We start from the raw sequence: 15149 nt of genomic DNA, 5'->3' as shown, positions 1-15149 counted from the left end.
TCAAGTGCACATCCGCTGCAATGAACAGCCAATGCTAACTCATCAAATGTAAGCACTGGAGAGGGAAAGGAGCTGTTAGTTCAGTGGTGAATGAAGGTCTCAACTGAGGCCTCACCCAGACCCTCTTACATGGCAGCCCGCTGCAATTCTTCCCCTGATGAGAAACTCAACATGAAGAAATGGGCAGGCGCAGATTGGGCTGAGAGATGTGGCAGGTAACAGGCCAGAAAGCAACTGGCCATGGATCAGGCAGGAGAAGAGTGCAGAGCCACAGAGATTGGTGCTGGGCCTCATCTTGTTCACACTGTCCATTAGTTGCCTGTAGGTGGGGAAATGTGTAGCAATGTGCAGAAGACATGAAACTGGATGGCCCATGAGGGGATGAGCTGAATTAAAGGGTCCTGGCACAACGGTGCTGACTAATGGCTCATGTAATCAAGAAATGGTAGAGGGCTACAAAAGGAATAATGGGATGAGACTTAAAAAGACAGAAACTAGAAGAGACAGAGAAGGAAAAGGATCTGAGTTGAACAGATGTGCCCACGTGAACATATCCACAGACACACAAGTATACATACCCATCAGGGTTGTTAAGCACTGGAATAAATTGCCTAAGGAGGTTGTGGAATCTCCATCATTGAAGGTTTTTAAGCGCAGGTTACACAAACACATTTCAGGGATGGTCTAGATAATACTTAGTCCTGCCTTGAGTGCAGGGGACTGGACTAGATGACCTCTCAAGGTCCCTTCCAGTCCTACAATTCTATGATTCTGTGTGCATCGATTTACATCAGAGGTCCCCAAACTGTGGGGCACACCCCTTAGGGGGTGTCAAGGCTGATTCCCCACTCTGGCACTGAGTGCAGAAGGTTGGGGCCCGCAAGGATTCTAAAAATTAATATTGGCCACTCCAGGCTTGTATTAAACTCCCAAGGTTACAGCTTCTCTCTGACCATAGATAGGTAGATGCTGCCACTACCCAAGTGTAAAAAAAAAAAAAAAAAAAACACCTTTTAAACCCAGGAAGACACACTTGGAAATTCCTTCCTGCGGGGTACCCCCAATCCTTTCGCACACACACCCCGCTCCCCCAGGGAAGAGCTGAGAAAGAAAAACAAAGGAAATCAGCTGTTGCCACCAGCTAATTAAACAAGCTGTGCACAAACCTCTTAGAACACAAAAATCCTAATCCCGTTCTTAAAAAAAGATAAAGTTTATTAAAAACAAAAAGAAAGAAAATACATCTGGAACGTAGGCTATTACTAGATTTAAAAAGAGCAAATATAATAATTAAGCTTCAAGAATGGTTTTATTGAGGTCCATCTTAATGGTTACAAGCAAAACAAAAGCATTTGGGGGTTAGCACAGAGAAGTCCACAAGCCATAAAGAAATAAAAGGGATAAACCTAATCGCGTCTTCCTAGACATTTCCTGATCTACTTACATGTCTGGGGTTTCAAATGAGTAGTGTCTAGGTATGATTTAATGATTTTCCATACTTGGCGTAAGCTCTTACAGCATATTCCGGCCCTGTGCCTGCTTTCCGGGAGAACAACCACACACAGACGAAAGGGGAGTCTTGTTTCAATTTTAAAAAGTTCTAGCCTTCCCATTGGCTCTTTTGGCCAGGTGCCCACTCACTTCCTTTTCCCTACGCATAGCAGTGATACTTTTAACCCTTTACAGGTAAAACAAGTAGAGAACAGCTACCAAGAGGGATTTTATAGCTAACGGCCTGGCTGGGTGTCCATAAAAGGGAGCTATCCCCCCCCCCTTCATTTATCACAGGGGTATGGCGGAATGTTTGGACGGGTGCGGCTGGGGCTCGGGCCAGCCCCCATTGTGGGGGAGGAAGTGCCACTCAACACCGCTCCTGGCCCTGGCCTCCGGCCCCATGTCCTGCACTCGGTGCTCTAGCTGCTGGCCCCACGCCCAGGGCCCTGCTTTCATGCCCAGAGTCCCAGCTGCCAGCCTCAGCCCCCACCCCCAGCCTCAGTTCCCTTACCCCTGTCAGTGTCCTCCCCCTCCCAGAGCTGCAGTCCAGGCCCTGGCTCGGGGGATAGCATGGACAAGGGTATGGTGGGGCGCAAGGTAAAAAGTTTGGCGACCGCTGATATACATAGGTGCATGTCCACATGTACACTGATATAACAACAGTACTTGTGGCACCTTAAAGACTAACAAATTTATTTAAGCATGAGCTTTCGTGAGCTAAAGCTCACTTCTTCGGATGCAAGAGAAGCAAAGTTTTTGTTGTAAATGGCTTGTCTAGTTTTTGTAAAGTTTGTCCATGAGGAAGTTTGTGTAGAAGGTTGGTTTTTCATCAGAATATCTAGTTTAGAGAGTTCAGTCTTAATCTTCCCCTGTTTGCTGTATAGGATGTTGATCAGGTGGTTTCGCAGTTTCTTTGAGAGTGTGTGGCATCCGAAGAAGTGAGCTTTAGCTCACGAAAGCTCATGCTTAAATAAATTTGTTAGTCTTTAAGGTGCCACAAGTACTCCTGTTTTTTTTGCGGATACAGACTAACACGGCTGCTACTCTGAAAACTGATATAACAGCACTTCTGTAGCAGATGGCAACAGAGGACAGAGATGCCCAGATTTCTATAAAAAACAAGCTGCTTTGGGTGGGGTTCTCATGTCTGAGACAAACCCATGATTCAATTCCAAGCTGACGCACAGAGGAATCTGGCCAGGGAAAAAGTAGGGTATTTCCCGCATGAAAATAAGTCCTTATATAGAAAGATCTGCTCTTAAGTATATTGCCACATTGACTCACTTCCTTCCCTACCAATCAAGACAGTGCTGTGAAAGCCAGACCTGGTCGATGGAAATTTCAGACCTTAAGTCAAACATTGTTTCAAAGTTAATGACAAACAAAATCTATTTTTGCAGTGGTCTTGTATAAAATATTTCCCCTTAATACTCTGCAAATGGCCATAATTGAAAACAGGGCTTTGAAATGCCAGCGCATACTTCTTTCATTCTATCCTGTGCCGTCTGTTTGCAGTTACTGAAAAACTGTTTTTTATGAAAAACAGGCTTGTGCCCAAGGAGATTGGGACTGAAATAAGAAAACAGTTCCCTTCTGAGGCATCGTTCAAGCCAATTAGCTTTAATCATTACATAAATCTTCTTTTAAGATTTATTTCTTGTCGTAGGGCCCGTTCAAGTCCAGACCGGCCCAGATGGAGAAGCTACAGTGGGTAGAGGACAACAAAGACTCAAAGTGTCCTCTTCAGGTTCCGTGTGAACTATGTGAGATTAGAGCCTCCACACTTCCCAAAGGAGCTGGGTCCCCTGGGGGAGGAGCTGTAGAAGCCTTGCCCTTCTCCAGCCTTCCCACAAGTGACTGCAGCTCCAGAGGGCAGAAACCAGCTACGTTCACTCTTGTGCCAAGCTCAACAACAGACCAAAAAATGGCCTGCAGTGCTGAACTGTGACACTAAGTGCCCTGTGTTCACACCCCAGACCCTGGTGTAAGAATCTTTGTACAAAATTTGCCTTTTGAGGTATCATTTGAAAACTAATGACTCACTGACCATTAATAATCTTGCATCATGTACATACATGGTGGGTACTAAGACTTACGGACATATGCTGAAATGATAACTAAAGTGTGTTCAAACCAGGTGTGTCGGGGCAGGTGTTAAACAGGTCTGTCCTAAACAAAGGAATGCGTGTGTTCCTCAATTTACCTATAAGCTGTAAACTGGCCAATCAAGCTAACAAGGGGTGGAGACAAACTTCACACTAACGAGTCGGGGAGAAGATAGCCTGGCATCTCCACCCAGCAAGAGAGAAAAACTTGGTCTGGGTTTTACTTTTGAGAAGAATCAATTTCAAATGTTTACTGGGCTATAAAGACAGTGAGGGGTTGAACATCCAGAGATAAGCAATTGAATCAACTGGTTGTATAGAATATTATTGTATTATAAGAGTGTGTAGAGTAAGAGGTCTTTTCTGACACACTGGTAATTAATATCCTTGTAAAGTGTATGTATTAACACTATGTAAGGAATTATGGGTACTCATTGATAGAGTCTTCCCAGATATGATGGAAGATCATGGTTATCTACCTGTCTCCTATGCAAAGCAAGCATGGTAGAATCAAAATAATGGAAGCCCCATTTCCATACAGATAACAGGAAGCTCATGGGAAGGGAAGAACAGCACAAGGTCATCCTGCCTCTTGAAACAAGTTGTTTGAACTTTGGAAGATATAAGTAAAAACGGAAAGCCATATCTGGCATCCATCACTAGACAGACACAAGAGATGCAAAATGAGAAAGATGAGTCCTTCAACCAGTGTGAGTGTTGAGATCTCTGTAACTGAGTATAGGGAAGAAACCTGCTTAGGGAAAGATCTTTTACCTAAGATGACAAGGGAAGCGGGCACCTTGTACTTTTGTGAAAGGTCCTGGCTGAAGGAAAATCAGCTATAGCTGGGAAGAAGGTAGACTGATGAGAGAAAGCACCCTGAAAAAAAACCTGTGTCTTGCTAGATTAAGTTTTAGATTTTTAGAAGCACATTTTGTTTGGTTTGACTTTCAACTTTTATATTTTGATAATATACATAGGATATGAAGGGAAGGGTGTATTTACACCCAGTTACATTAATATGCTGTGTTTTTGTGTCTTTAGAGGAACAAACAAACGTTATTTCTCTGAGCTACCCAGGAGAGGGCTGGACAATGTGATTTGGGGAAAATTTGGTGCTGGGAGTGTGTTGAGGTCACCCTGCAACTAGTGACCCAGGCTGGTGGGAGCCAAAGTGGAGCTGTGGGGCTGGGGACAGGCTGCTGGGGTCAGAGTGGCTAAACCGGGGTTGGCTAGCACACAGACACTCAGTGAGTGATCTGCATGCTTGTAGGCTGGTTGTGAATGGCCCAGGATGGGAGCTACAACAGCAAAGCATTGTGAGGCACCCAAGGTTACAGGGCAAGTGGTGACACCCCGCACCCTTGTGAGGCAGAGCACTGTATTACCCTCATTGTACAACTGGGGAACTGAGGCATGGAGAAGTTAAGTGTTGCCCATGGTCACACAGGAAGTCCATGGCAGAGTCAGGCACTGAACCCAGGTCTCCCAGCCTCCCTGTCCAGTGTCCCAGACCTTCCTTCCTTCGCACTTTTTTACCCTAACAGTGTACATGTCAAGGCTCAGATGCTGGCTCTTTTATTATTTCCACTAACTAAAGTCATGGGACTTGCTTCTCTGTGGAAAGCATCTCTGAACCATTCAGATAATATCAGCCTCTGGCTGCTCCCTTCAGTTCACTTGAGCAATTTTATTGGGGTGGTCTGCCCCCATAAGGGCCAGGGGAGTCAGCCAACCCCTGTTCCATAGCATGGACATGATAAGGTTTGGGAGTTTTGAGGTCTCTAAGGGCCTAGGAAAATAGCAGATGCACATAGAAGGAGAGATGGAGTAGTCCTGGGGAATAGTTGGTATTTAAGCGACCAGGAGTCTTGTAGCTGGGGTGGGGCAATGCTCTCTTCTTTCCTAGCCAACCAGAACAAGCTCTGGGAAAGATGGCTGTATATATTCCACCTCTTCCCTCAGAACAGGAAGATGCTAGTAGAGGAAGGTTGTTGCCTGCTAGGCTCTCCCTATGCAGGCAGAAAAGGGCTAAGGTAAAAGGGGGCTAGTTGGAGATGAGCTAGCTTCAGGGCATAGTGGGCCTGAATTAGCTAGCTGTGATGTATTGAGGACTGGGGTGGAATTGCAAGTTATGACTTTAGGAGAGGGGGTTTCCTGGTCTTGTTTGCAGACTAAGGGGCTCTGTAGGAAGTGTGTGGTCTGGGCCTAGAAGTGATCAGTCTGGAAAGAACCAGCCTAGAACAAAGTGATGTGAGCTGTGCCTCTTGGCCTTAAAGAGCAGCAGGCTTTGCCTCTCTCTTTTTGGTTATTGTGTTATTCTTCTGGATCATAAACAAAGTAGTGTTAGATTTCTACCTTCTAGCAAGAATATTTGACTGTCTAACTTCTGTGTATGCTGTGAACATAACATGAATGAGCAAAACCCTGTTTCATTTGCCAAGAGAGATGCTGAATGCAGGTTAAGTTGAACAAGTGGGACTCTGTTAAACCCTGCACGCTGCTCTTGCCCTGTGGCTGAGTTGCTTCTAGCCTAACTCTCCATATTCCCAATTTTTTTTCCTGGTCTCCTATCAGAAACCACCCCTCCATGGAACAGGGGCCCACTGAGATCATGATACATCATCCCTATTTTACAAACACTTTAATATAAAGATCAAAAGCAAGTAATCGATGCCCAGATCCCCCATCCTGTGTCCTTTTGGCCAGAGTTTGCCAGCACATAACCAAGTTGAACTCTTGTCTTTACTACAGATTCAGCTGGTTGCATATGTTGTGAGATAGTTTAGTCCCTTCAACAGCAACCATACCAGGAATGATCAATTTGTCTCCTAAGCCAGAGGTCTGAATGAGCTCTCTCCTGCCATCTTTGATGAATTGGGGAAAGAGACCTCAGGAGCAGACTGTGCAAATACAGACAGTGGTGAGCTGGAGCCGGTTTGTACTGGTTCACAAGAACCGGTTGTTAAATTTAGAAGCCGGTGTAGAACCACTTGCTAAAGAGGTGGCCCACCTTCCCCAGGGGGCAATTTAAAGGGCCTGGGGCTCCCAGCAGGGCTCCCAGCAGGGGCTGGAGCCCCAGACCCTTTAAATTGCCACTAGAGCCCCACTGCTGGAGCCCTGAGGAAAGGCTGTGGGGCTCTGGGGGCTATTTAAAAAGTCCAGGGCTCCTGCTGGTTCTACCACCCCAGCCCTTTAAATAGTCACCAGATCCTCGCTACTACTCCAGGGCTCCAGCAGCTATTTAAAGGGCTGGGGTGGTAGAAGCAGGGGAGCCCCGGCCCTTTAAATAGCCCCCAGAGCCCCAGGCTGCTGCTGCTAACCCGGTGGGGGAGGAGAAACTTGCCGGTTCTGAGGTGGGCAGTCAGGGACAGGATGTGGATTGGGGTCGGATGCGGTGGCGGGGAGAGACAGGCATGCGTGGCTTGTACTGTACTCACTGCGCGGTTCCCTACCGGGTCTTTGGCGGCACTTCGGCGGTGAGGGGGAGGTCATCACTCACTCGGGTGAAGGACCTGCCATCAAAATGCCACCGAAAACTTGGAGTGAGTGAAGACCCCCACCACCGAAGTGCCTATGAGGACCCAGTAGGGAACCGGTTCTTAGTATTTTGGGAGCTCATCACTGAATACAGACACATCTATTTTGCCTAAGTGATCAGCAGACAGACCTGCTTTACTAAAGTGATCGGTTTGGGGTCAAAATTCACTCTAGTCTTGGGTGCAGGGATAATTCAATATTATCTTTATTGTATGACTAAAGAGTAGCCAAACTAATTAATATAGCCTGGGGGGTGGGTGTCACCCTAAATTTAACTTTACTTGCTAAGGGTATGGCTACACTTGCAGCTGTACAGCGCTGGGAGTTAAACCTGTCTTCGTACAGCTGAATAGGGAAAGCGCTGCAGTCTGGCCACACTGACAGCTACCAGCGCACTGTCATGGCCCCATTTGCAGTGGCATTGGGAGAGGTGCATTATGGGCAGCTATCCCAGCATTCAAGTGGCTGCAACATGCTTTTCAAAAGGGCGGGGGGGGGGGTGGAGTGTGGGGGAGAGAGTGGATTTTTGGAGCTGACACTCTGTCAGCAGCTACAAATTCCAACCCCCACCCCCCTCGCTCACTGAAAGTAAATAGCCTTCTTTGTTTTTTTCCCTCACTAACCAGATAAACAGCCTCCCCGAAATGGACCCCCCGTGCTGTGCTGCTTCTCTCCTCAAGCCCCCTCTCTTCAAGCAAACACTAGCTGTGGGCATTCCAAAGGGAGTTCATTCACAGCAAACAGTAGCTGTTTGTTTTTTTGATAAGCAGCTTCAGGAGCCCAGTGTGTGCGCACACACACACACACACACTTTACTTAAAAGCATTATGGGAAGCTTCCAGAGGTCAGTTACAGCGTAGTAAGATTATTCCATTTACACTGGCACCCCAGCGCTGTTCTCTTTATTCCTCTCATGGAGGTGGAGTACATGCAGTGCTGTAGCCAGGGAGCTACAGCACTGTATGTGCCTTGCCAGTGTGGACAGGAATGAGTTACAGCACTGTAAAGCCACCACCAGCGCTGTAACTCTCAAGTGTAGCCAAGGCCTAAGTAGGGCATTGTGATGCCAAATCACAGTGAAAAATCAGGGGGGTGATAGTAATTTTTGTACAAGGTATGCCTTTTAAGGTATCATTTGAAAATTCATAATGTGTTGGTCAGTATTGTCCTTATAAAATGTATGGTAACATAGTATGTGCAGTGTGACAAAGTTCCTCCTCTACCTTGGTGGGTCCTGCACTTATTGGCAGATTTGCTCACCTCAGTGATCTTCCACTCTGGTGGAACTCACAGTCTGGGTCAACTCCTCCTATGTCAGATCAGGAGTTGGGTGGTTTGGGGGGAACCCAGGCCCACCCTCTACTCCGGGTTCCAGCCCAGGGCCCTGTGGATCGCAGCTGTCTATAGTGCCTCCTGTAACAGCTGCATGACAGCTACAACTCCCTGGGCTACTTCCCCATGGCCTCCTCCAAACACCTTTTTATCCTCACCACAGGACCTTCCTCCTAGTGTCTGATAACACTGGTACTCCTCAGCCTTCCTTGCACCTCTTGCTCCCAGCTCCTCTCACACACACTTCCTCTCCTCTGGCCTGACTGGAGTGAGCTCCTTTTTAAACCCAGGTGCCCTGATTAGCCTGCCTTGATTGGCTGCAGGTGTTCTAATCAGCCTGTCTGCCTTAATTGGTTCTAGCAGGTTCCTGGTTACTCTAGTGCAGCCCCTGCTCTGGTCACTCAGGGAACAGAAACCTCTTTCTTCAGTGGCTAGAAGATCCTACTTCGACTTCTCTGCTGTAGAGGGTAGGAGGGAGAGGGCTGCTGCTGCTGCTGTTGCTGTTCCTGCTGGGCCCTCATTGCTGCTGCTGCTGCTGTTGCTCTGGCTGCTCCCCTGGCTGGGCTAGACACCACCACCCACCCCCTTTCTCTGCTCCCTGCTTGCTGGCCAGCTAGTGGATTTCCCCCCCACCACCTCAGTTGTTGCTGTTACTCCACCCACAGCCCCTTGGGGGGAGGGGCTGCTGGCCTGCTCCCCGGAGGAGGGGAGTGAGGGACCCCAGCTCCAGCCCTTGTTGCTGAGACACCACCATCTTCTGAGCGGGGTCCCTCCTGCCTGGCCACCAGACCACCGCCTGGAGCTGCTGGAGCTACTGTGTCTGTTACTGGGGAGCTGCTGGAGCCCCGAGGAGGAGGAGGAGAAGGAGAGGACCGCCTGCTGCTGGAGGACCGTGTGGAGACTCTGAAGACCACCATGGAGGGGGCACTAAAGGACTGAGTATTTTTTGGACTGTGCTCTTGTAGTGGGGATTTGGACTGTGTCTGTTGGGACACCGGGGGTGTGGCATGGAGCCCGCCCCTGGTCCATCCGTGTCCCCCTTTGCCCCCACCACCATCGTTGCCCCCTCCACCACTCCCGCTGGCTGTTTTCCTTCTGCTTCGGCCTCCTGCCTCTGGGACTGAGCTGCTCACCTGGCTTGCCACGCCCACTTCCACCATTTGGGCCTGCAGGAGCAGCCAGCTACCATTGACTTTTTGCACAAGTGCCCATGGGCGCACCCCCCACCCCCACCCCCTTGGCCTGGCCCCCTCTCCTTTGCCACATTTGTCTGCCCCACCTGTTTCCTCTGTGGCCCTGATTGTCCTGCCCCAGCCCTGCAGCTAGCCCCGTGGGCCCTCTGCCCAGGGGCGGCTCTAGAAATGACGCTGCCCCAAGCAGCGCGGAGCGCTGCGCCGCCCTTCCCCGGTCCCGCGGCGGGTCCCGTCTTCCCGCGGCTCCGGTTGAGCTCCTGCCGGCATGCCCGCGGCAGGTCACCGGAGCCCGGGACGAGCGGACCTGCCGCAGTCATGCCCCGCGGAGCTCAACCGAGCCGCGGGAAGACGGGACCCGCCGCAGTCATGCCTGCGGCAGGTCCGCTCGTCCCGGGCTCCGGTGGACCTGCCGCAGGCACGCCGGCGGGAGCTCCACCGGAGCCAAATGCCGCCCACCGGGAAACGGCCGCCCCAAGCGCCTGCTTGGCGCGCTGGTGTCTAGAGCCGCCCCTGCCTCTGCCCTGCTCCTAGCTCAACTTTCCTCCCCCCCTGTGATCCCCCAGCCCTGATTGGTCCCTCCCCTCGTGCGCCCATGCCCCCTCCCATGCGCTTGTGCCCTTCCCCCTTTTGAGTTTGCCCTTGTTCACTGCACCCCCTATGCTGTTAGCCCCCCTGATCCCCTAGTGCAACTAGAGGAGCCGGAATTCCCCTCTGGGTCGATGACCTGCCACCCTCCCGCCCCTGGGTCCTTGATTGCTCCCCATGCCCCTTTAGCCTTCCCTTTCTGGCACCCTCCTCCCCTGCCTGCAGCCTAGCGGGCGGGGGTGGTCACCTCCTTTCCCTCCCCATCCCTCGCTGTTTGTCCTCCTCCCCGCTTTCGTTATGGCGGGGGACGCGGCAGGGGAGACCCCTCATGATGCTCCCACTGCCCCTCCTCCAGAGGACCCCATGTCCATTCCGCAAGCCTCTACCTCGACCGCCACTGCCGGTCTATCTGCCCCCGCCCCCGCTGGGGTACTGGCAGCGGCGAGTACCGGGGAGACCTCCGCTGCTGCCACGTCCCTCGCCCCTTCCGATTTGGGGGGAACCCCCCCGGCCGGTGGGAAAGGTCGGGGTGGGAAGAAGGGTAAGGGCCCCGCTAAAAAGACCAAGCCCTCCATGGCAGGGACTACCCCCACTGCCACGGCCCCGCTACCGGCCGCGGCTTCCCTCCCCGCTGTTCCCTCTACCAGCTCCGCGGGTGTCCCTCCCCCGGCCCCCAGGGCGTATGACTAGGTGGCAGTGGCCCCCCCGCCTGCCACTGCTTCTCCGACTGCCGCTTCCTCTACCGTCTATAGTGGCCAGGGCCCCTTCCCCACCTTGACCAGGAAGCATGGCGTCCGTTGCCTCCTGGTGCCCGCCTCGCCCCACGTGGAGACCTACGAGTGGGTGTTGGCGAGGGTGGTGGGGCCCACGGCCATCGTGGCGGCCTCCAAGATGTACGGGAAGGTGGTCTTCTTCCTTGCCTCGGAGGCCGCCGCCCAGGAGGCGGTAGAGACAGGTCTGGCGATGGGGGGCGTGTTCGTGCCCCTTGAGCCCTTGGAAGACTTGGGGGTCCACTTGATCCTGACCTCCGTCCCTCCCTTCCTGCCCAATGCCGCCCTGCTGCCTGCCCTTTCTGCCCTGGGGCGCCCTATCTCCGTCATCAGCCCTCTCCCGTTGGGCTGCAAGGACCCCGCCCTCCGTCACGTCCTCTCGTTCTGCCGGCAAGTGCAGCTTCAACTGCCGCCGGCGGCACGTGACGGAGAGGCGCTCGAGGGGTCCTTTGTGGTTCCCTACCAGGGAGCCCGCTACCGGGTGCATTATTCAACGGGGGAGGCCCGGTGCTACCTCTGCCGGGCGATGGGGCACGTCCGGAGGGACTGCCCCTTGGCCCGGCACGGAGGAGCGTCCGAGACCCCCGAGCCCCGGCAAAGCACTGGCCCTGTCACCGCCAGGGCCCCTGGATGCCTGGCACCTGAAGCTGCCCCTCCTCCTTCTCAGTCCACCGCTGTGGAGGAGGGTGTGGCGGAGATACCGCTGGGCATGGGAGAGGGCCCGCCCCAGGGAGACGCCTCCCTCGTTCCTGTTGCCCCTCCATTGCTTCCCCGACTCTCTAAGCCATCGCCCTTGCCCCCAGACCCGACCCCTGTTAGCCAGCGCCCGGATGATGCCATGGAGGGCTGGTCCTTAGTACAGGGGAAGCGGGGCAAGCGGAAGGCTCAGGCCCCATTACATCTTTCGGATTCGGAGACCCCCCGGAAGAGCAGGAAGGGGGTCTCTGATGACGAGCCTTCCGCCTTGCCCCCTGACGACGCCCGTTTTGTGGTGCCGGCTGGGCACGACGTGGCAGCACCGGACGGTGACGCTGTCCCTTCTCCGGGGTCCCTTCCCAAGGGAGCCCCTCTTGCCCACTTGCCATCCACAGCCCCCGCGAGCGCTGAGGTGGGCGTCGCTTCGGGTGTTGGCAGGGAGGGCCCCGGTGTGGCAGACGGTGATCTCCCCTCCATCTATGAGGAGATCGAGGCCCTGGGTCTGACCCCAGTTACACAGGGGGAGGACTACCTTTTGCCAGCGGGCCTCGATCTGTGTGACCTCACCTCGGTCCCCCTGCCCCCGGGTTCCCTTCCCCTGACTGCCGCTTCTGCTCCCGCCTCTAAGGGTCCCCTGGAGCCTTCAATCAGCCCGGCTGCGGGTGGCACCCCACTGACGGCCGCCGGGCCCATTGGGGCGACGGCTGGTGCCCCGCTGTCCGGACCCGAATCCCAGGGGATGTCCCTCTTGGGTGTGGGGCAACCGACCCCCTTCCCGGACAGGGACCCCATTGCTGACCTTCCGTCTCCGGATGCCGTGGCTGCCGCACCCGCCCTAGTGGCTGGGCCCGGCGTAGTTGTGGGTCCCCTACTCACCCCCCAGGTCCCTGAGCCTGACCAAGAGGGGCCGCCTTCCTGCAGCCCAACTATTGCGGCTCAGGATCCTGCCTCTGCCCCTCTCCCTGATTCTCATCCTGATCCCACCCCTACTCCTGACTCCTGCCCTATCCCTGATGCCGGCCCCACCCTTGTCCCCTCCGCCTCCCGTGATGCCATTGCCGCCCCTAGGGATACCCCCCAAGGCGCGGCCTTAGTTGTTTTTCTCTGCCCTGACCCATCAGGGGCTGCTGTTCTTCCGCCGCACCCTGTTGAACCGGGGAGCGGGGCGGGCCGCGGGGCATCGGCCCATCAGACGCCACGTCGAGGGTCTGCCCCCTGCCTGCCCACCTCGGTGGGCCACGGGGCTGTGACGGGGGCCCCGCTGGGGGACAGTTCTCGATCTGTTACCCTGCCCCCCCCCCATGCGCTGAGGGAGGAGCTGCGGGAGTTCCTTGAGGACGTCCGTGGCTCCCGTAACAAGGTCCAACTTGCGCTTCAGCGGTGAGGGGATTTCCATCTGATCCTCCGGGCCGCGAGGGCCCTCATGGGGGAGGGTAAGAGGACCGGGAAGCAGGCTGTCGCAGCCTACCAGCGGGTCTGCCTCTTCCGTGACTCTTTACTCACCTACGGGGTTGGTCACGGATTGCTGCACGGCCCGACGGAGGCCGTGGGCATGTCTGCTGCCGAGAATCCCCCCCAGCCCTCCTCATGGCGCCAATCATCTTTGCCACTTTAAACACCCGGGGCTGTAGGATGGGTCTCCGCAGGAGCCAGGTGCTCTCCTTCCTTCGGGATGGGAGGTACTCTGTGGTTTTCCTGCAGGAGACCCATACGGATCCAGCCGCTGAAGCTAGCTGGCAGCTGGAGTGGGGGGACAGGGTCTACTTTAGCCACCTTTCGGTTCGCTCGGCCGAAGTGGCGACCCTGTTCTCCCCTGACCTATGGCCCGAGGTGCTGAGGGTTGCCGAGGCTGTGCCGGGCCGCCTGCTGCACCTCCGGGTCCACATGGAGGGGCTTGTGGTTAATCTCGTCAATGTCTACGCCCCGACATCGGGCCCGGAGAGGTTGCGTTTTTACCAGCAGGCATCCGCCTTCCTCGGCTCCATGGATCCTCATGAGTGCCTGGTCCTGGGCGGGGACTTTAACGCCACCCTCGAGGAACGGGACCACTCGGGGACCGAGCAGTGCCTGGCTGCTGCGGACGTCCTCCAGGAGATCGTCGAACAGCACTTCCTGGTGGACGTCTGGCGCGACCACCACCCGGACGACGTCTCGACGTTCACCTTCGTCCGGGTGGAGGCCCATCGGTCGCGCCACTCCCGGCTGGACCGCATTTACCTGTCACGTTTCCACCTTTCATGAGCCCACTCCTCCAGTGTTCGGCCGTCCCCCTTTTCGGATCACCACCTTGCCACCGTGACGGCCTCTCTCTGCGCGGAGAGGCCGGGGCTGGCCTATTGGCACTTTAATAATAGTTTGCTGGAGGATGTGGGCTTCGTGGGGTCCTTCCGGGAGTTTTGGCTAGCCTGGCGAGGGCAGAGGCGCGCCTTTCCCTTGGCGCGGCGATGGTGGGACCGGGGAAGGTGCGCGCCCGGCTCTACTGCCGCGACTACACCCGGGGCGCCAGCCGACAGAGGGATGCGGCGATAAAGCAGTTGGAACGGGAGGTCTTGGAGCTGGAGAGGCGTCTGGCCGCCAGCCCCGAGGATCCATCCCTCTGCGGAGCGTGCCGGGAGAAGCAGGAGGAGCTCCGGGCCCTCGAGGATCATCGAGCCCGGGGTGCCTTTGTTCGATCCCGCATCCGCCTCCTTCGGGAGATGGATCGCGGCTCCCGCTTCTTCTACGCCCTGGAGAAAAGGAGGGGGGGCCAAAAAGCATGTCACCTGCCTCCTGGCGGAGGATGGCACCCCCCTCACGGATCCGGCAGAGATATGTGGGAGGGCCAGGGCCTTCTACGCGGCTCTTTTCTCCCCGGATCCGACCGATCCTGACGCTTGCAGAGTGCTCTGGGATGGACTCCCGACGGTCAGCGCGGGCGACCGGGACCAGCTAGAGCTGCCTCTCACTCTGGCCGAGTTCTCGGAAGCCCTCCATCGCATGCCCACCAATCAGTCTCCGGGCATGGACGGGCTGACCGTGGAGTTCTACCGCGTGTTCTGGGACGTCCTCGGCCCAGACCTAGTCACCGTCTGGGCCGAGTCTTTGCGGGGCGGGGTCCTCCCTCTCTCGTGCAAGCGAGCCGTGCTCGCCTTATTGCCGAAGAGGGGGGACCTCCGCGATTTATGGAACTGGCGTCCCATCTCGCTCCTCAGCACGGACTACAAAATCGTTGCGAAGGCCATCTCAATGCGGCTAGGGTCCGTGCTGGCAGACGTGGTCCACCCGGACCAGACCTACACCGTCCTGGGCCGCACGATCTTTGATAATCTGTATCTGGTCCGGGACCTTCTGGAATTAGGGTGTAGGGATGGTCTGTCGTTCACCCTCTTGTCCCTGGATCAGGAGAAGGCGTTCGACAGGGTGGACCACGAGTATCTCCTGGGCACTCTGCAAGC

Source organism: Mauremys reevesii, linkage group 8 (genome assembly GCF_016161935.1).
Source record: "Mauremys reevesii isolate NIE-2019 linkage group 8, ASM1616193v1, whole genome shotgun sequence".
Classification (NCBI taxonomy): domain Eukaryota; kingdom Metazoa; phylum Chordata; order Testudines; family Geoemydidae; genus Mauremys; species Mauremys reevesii.
Note: the sequence above shows the minus strand (reverse complement) of the source record.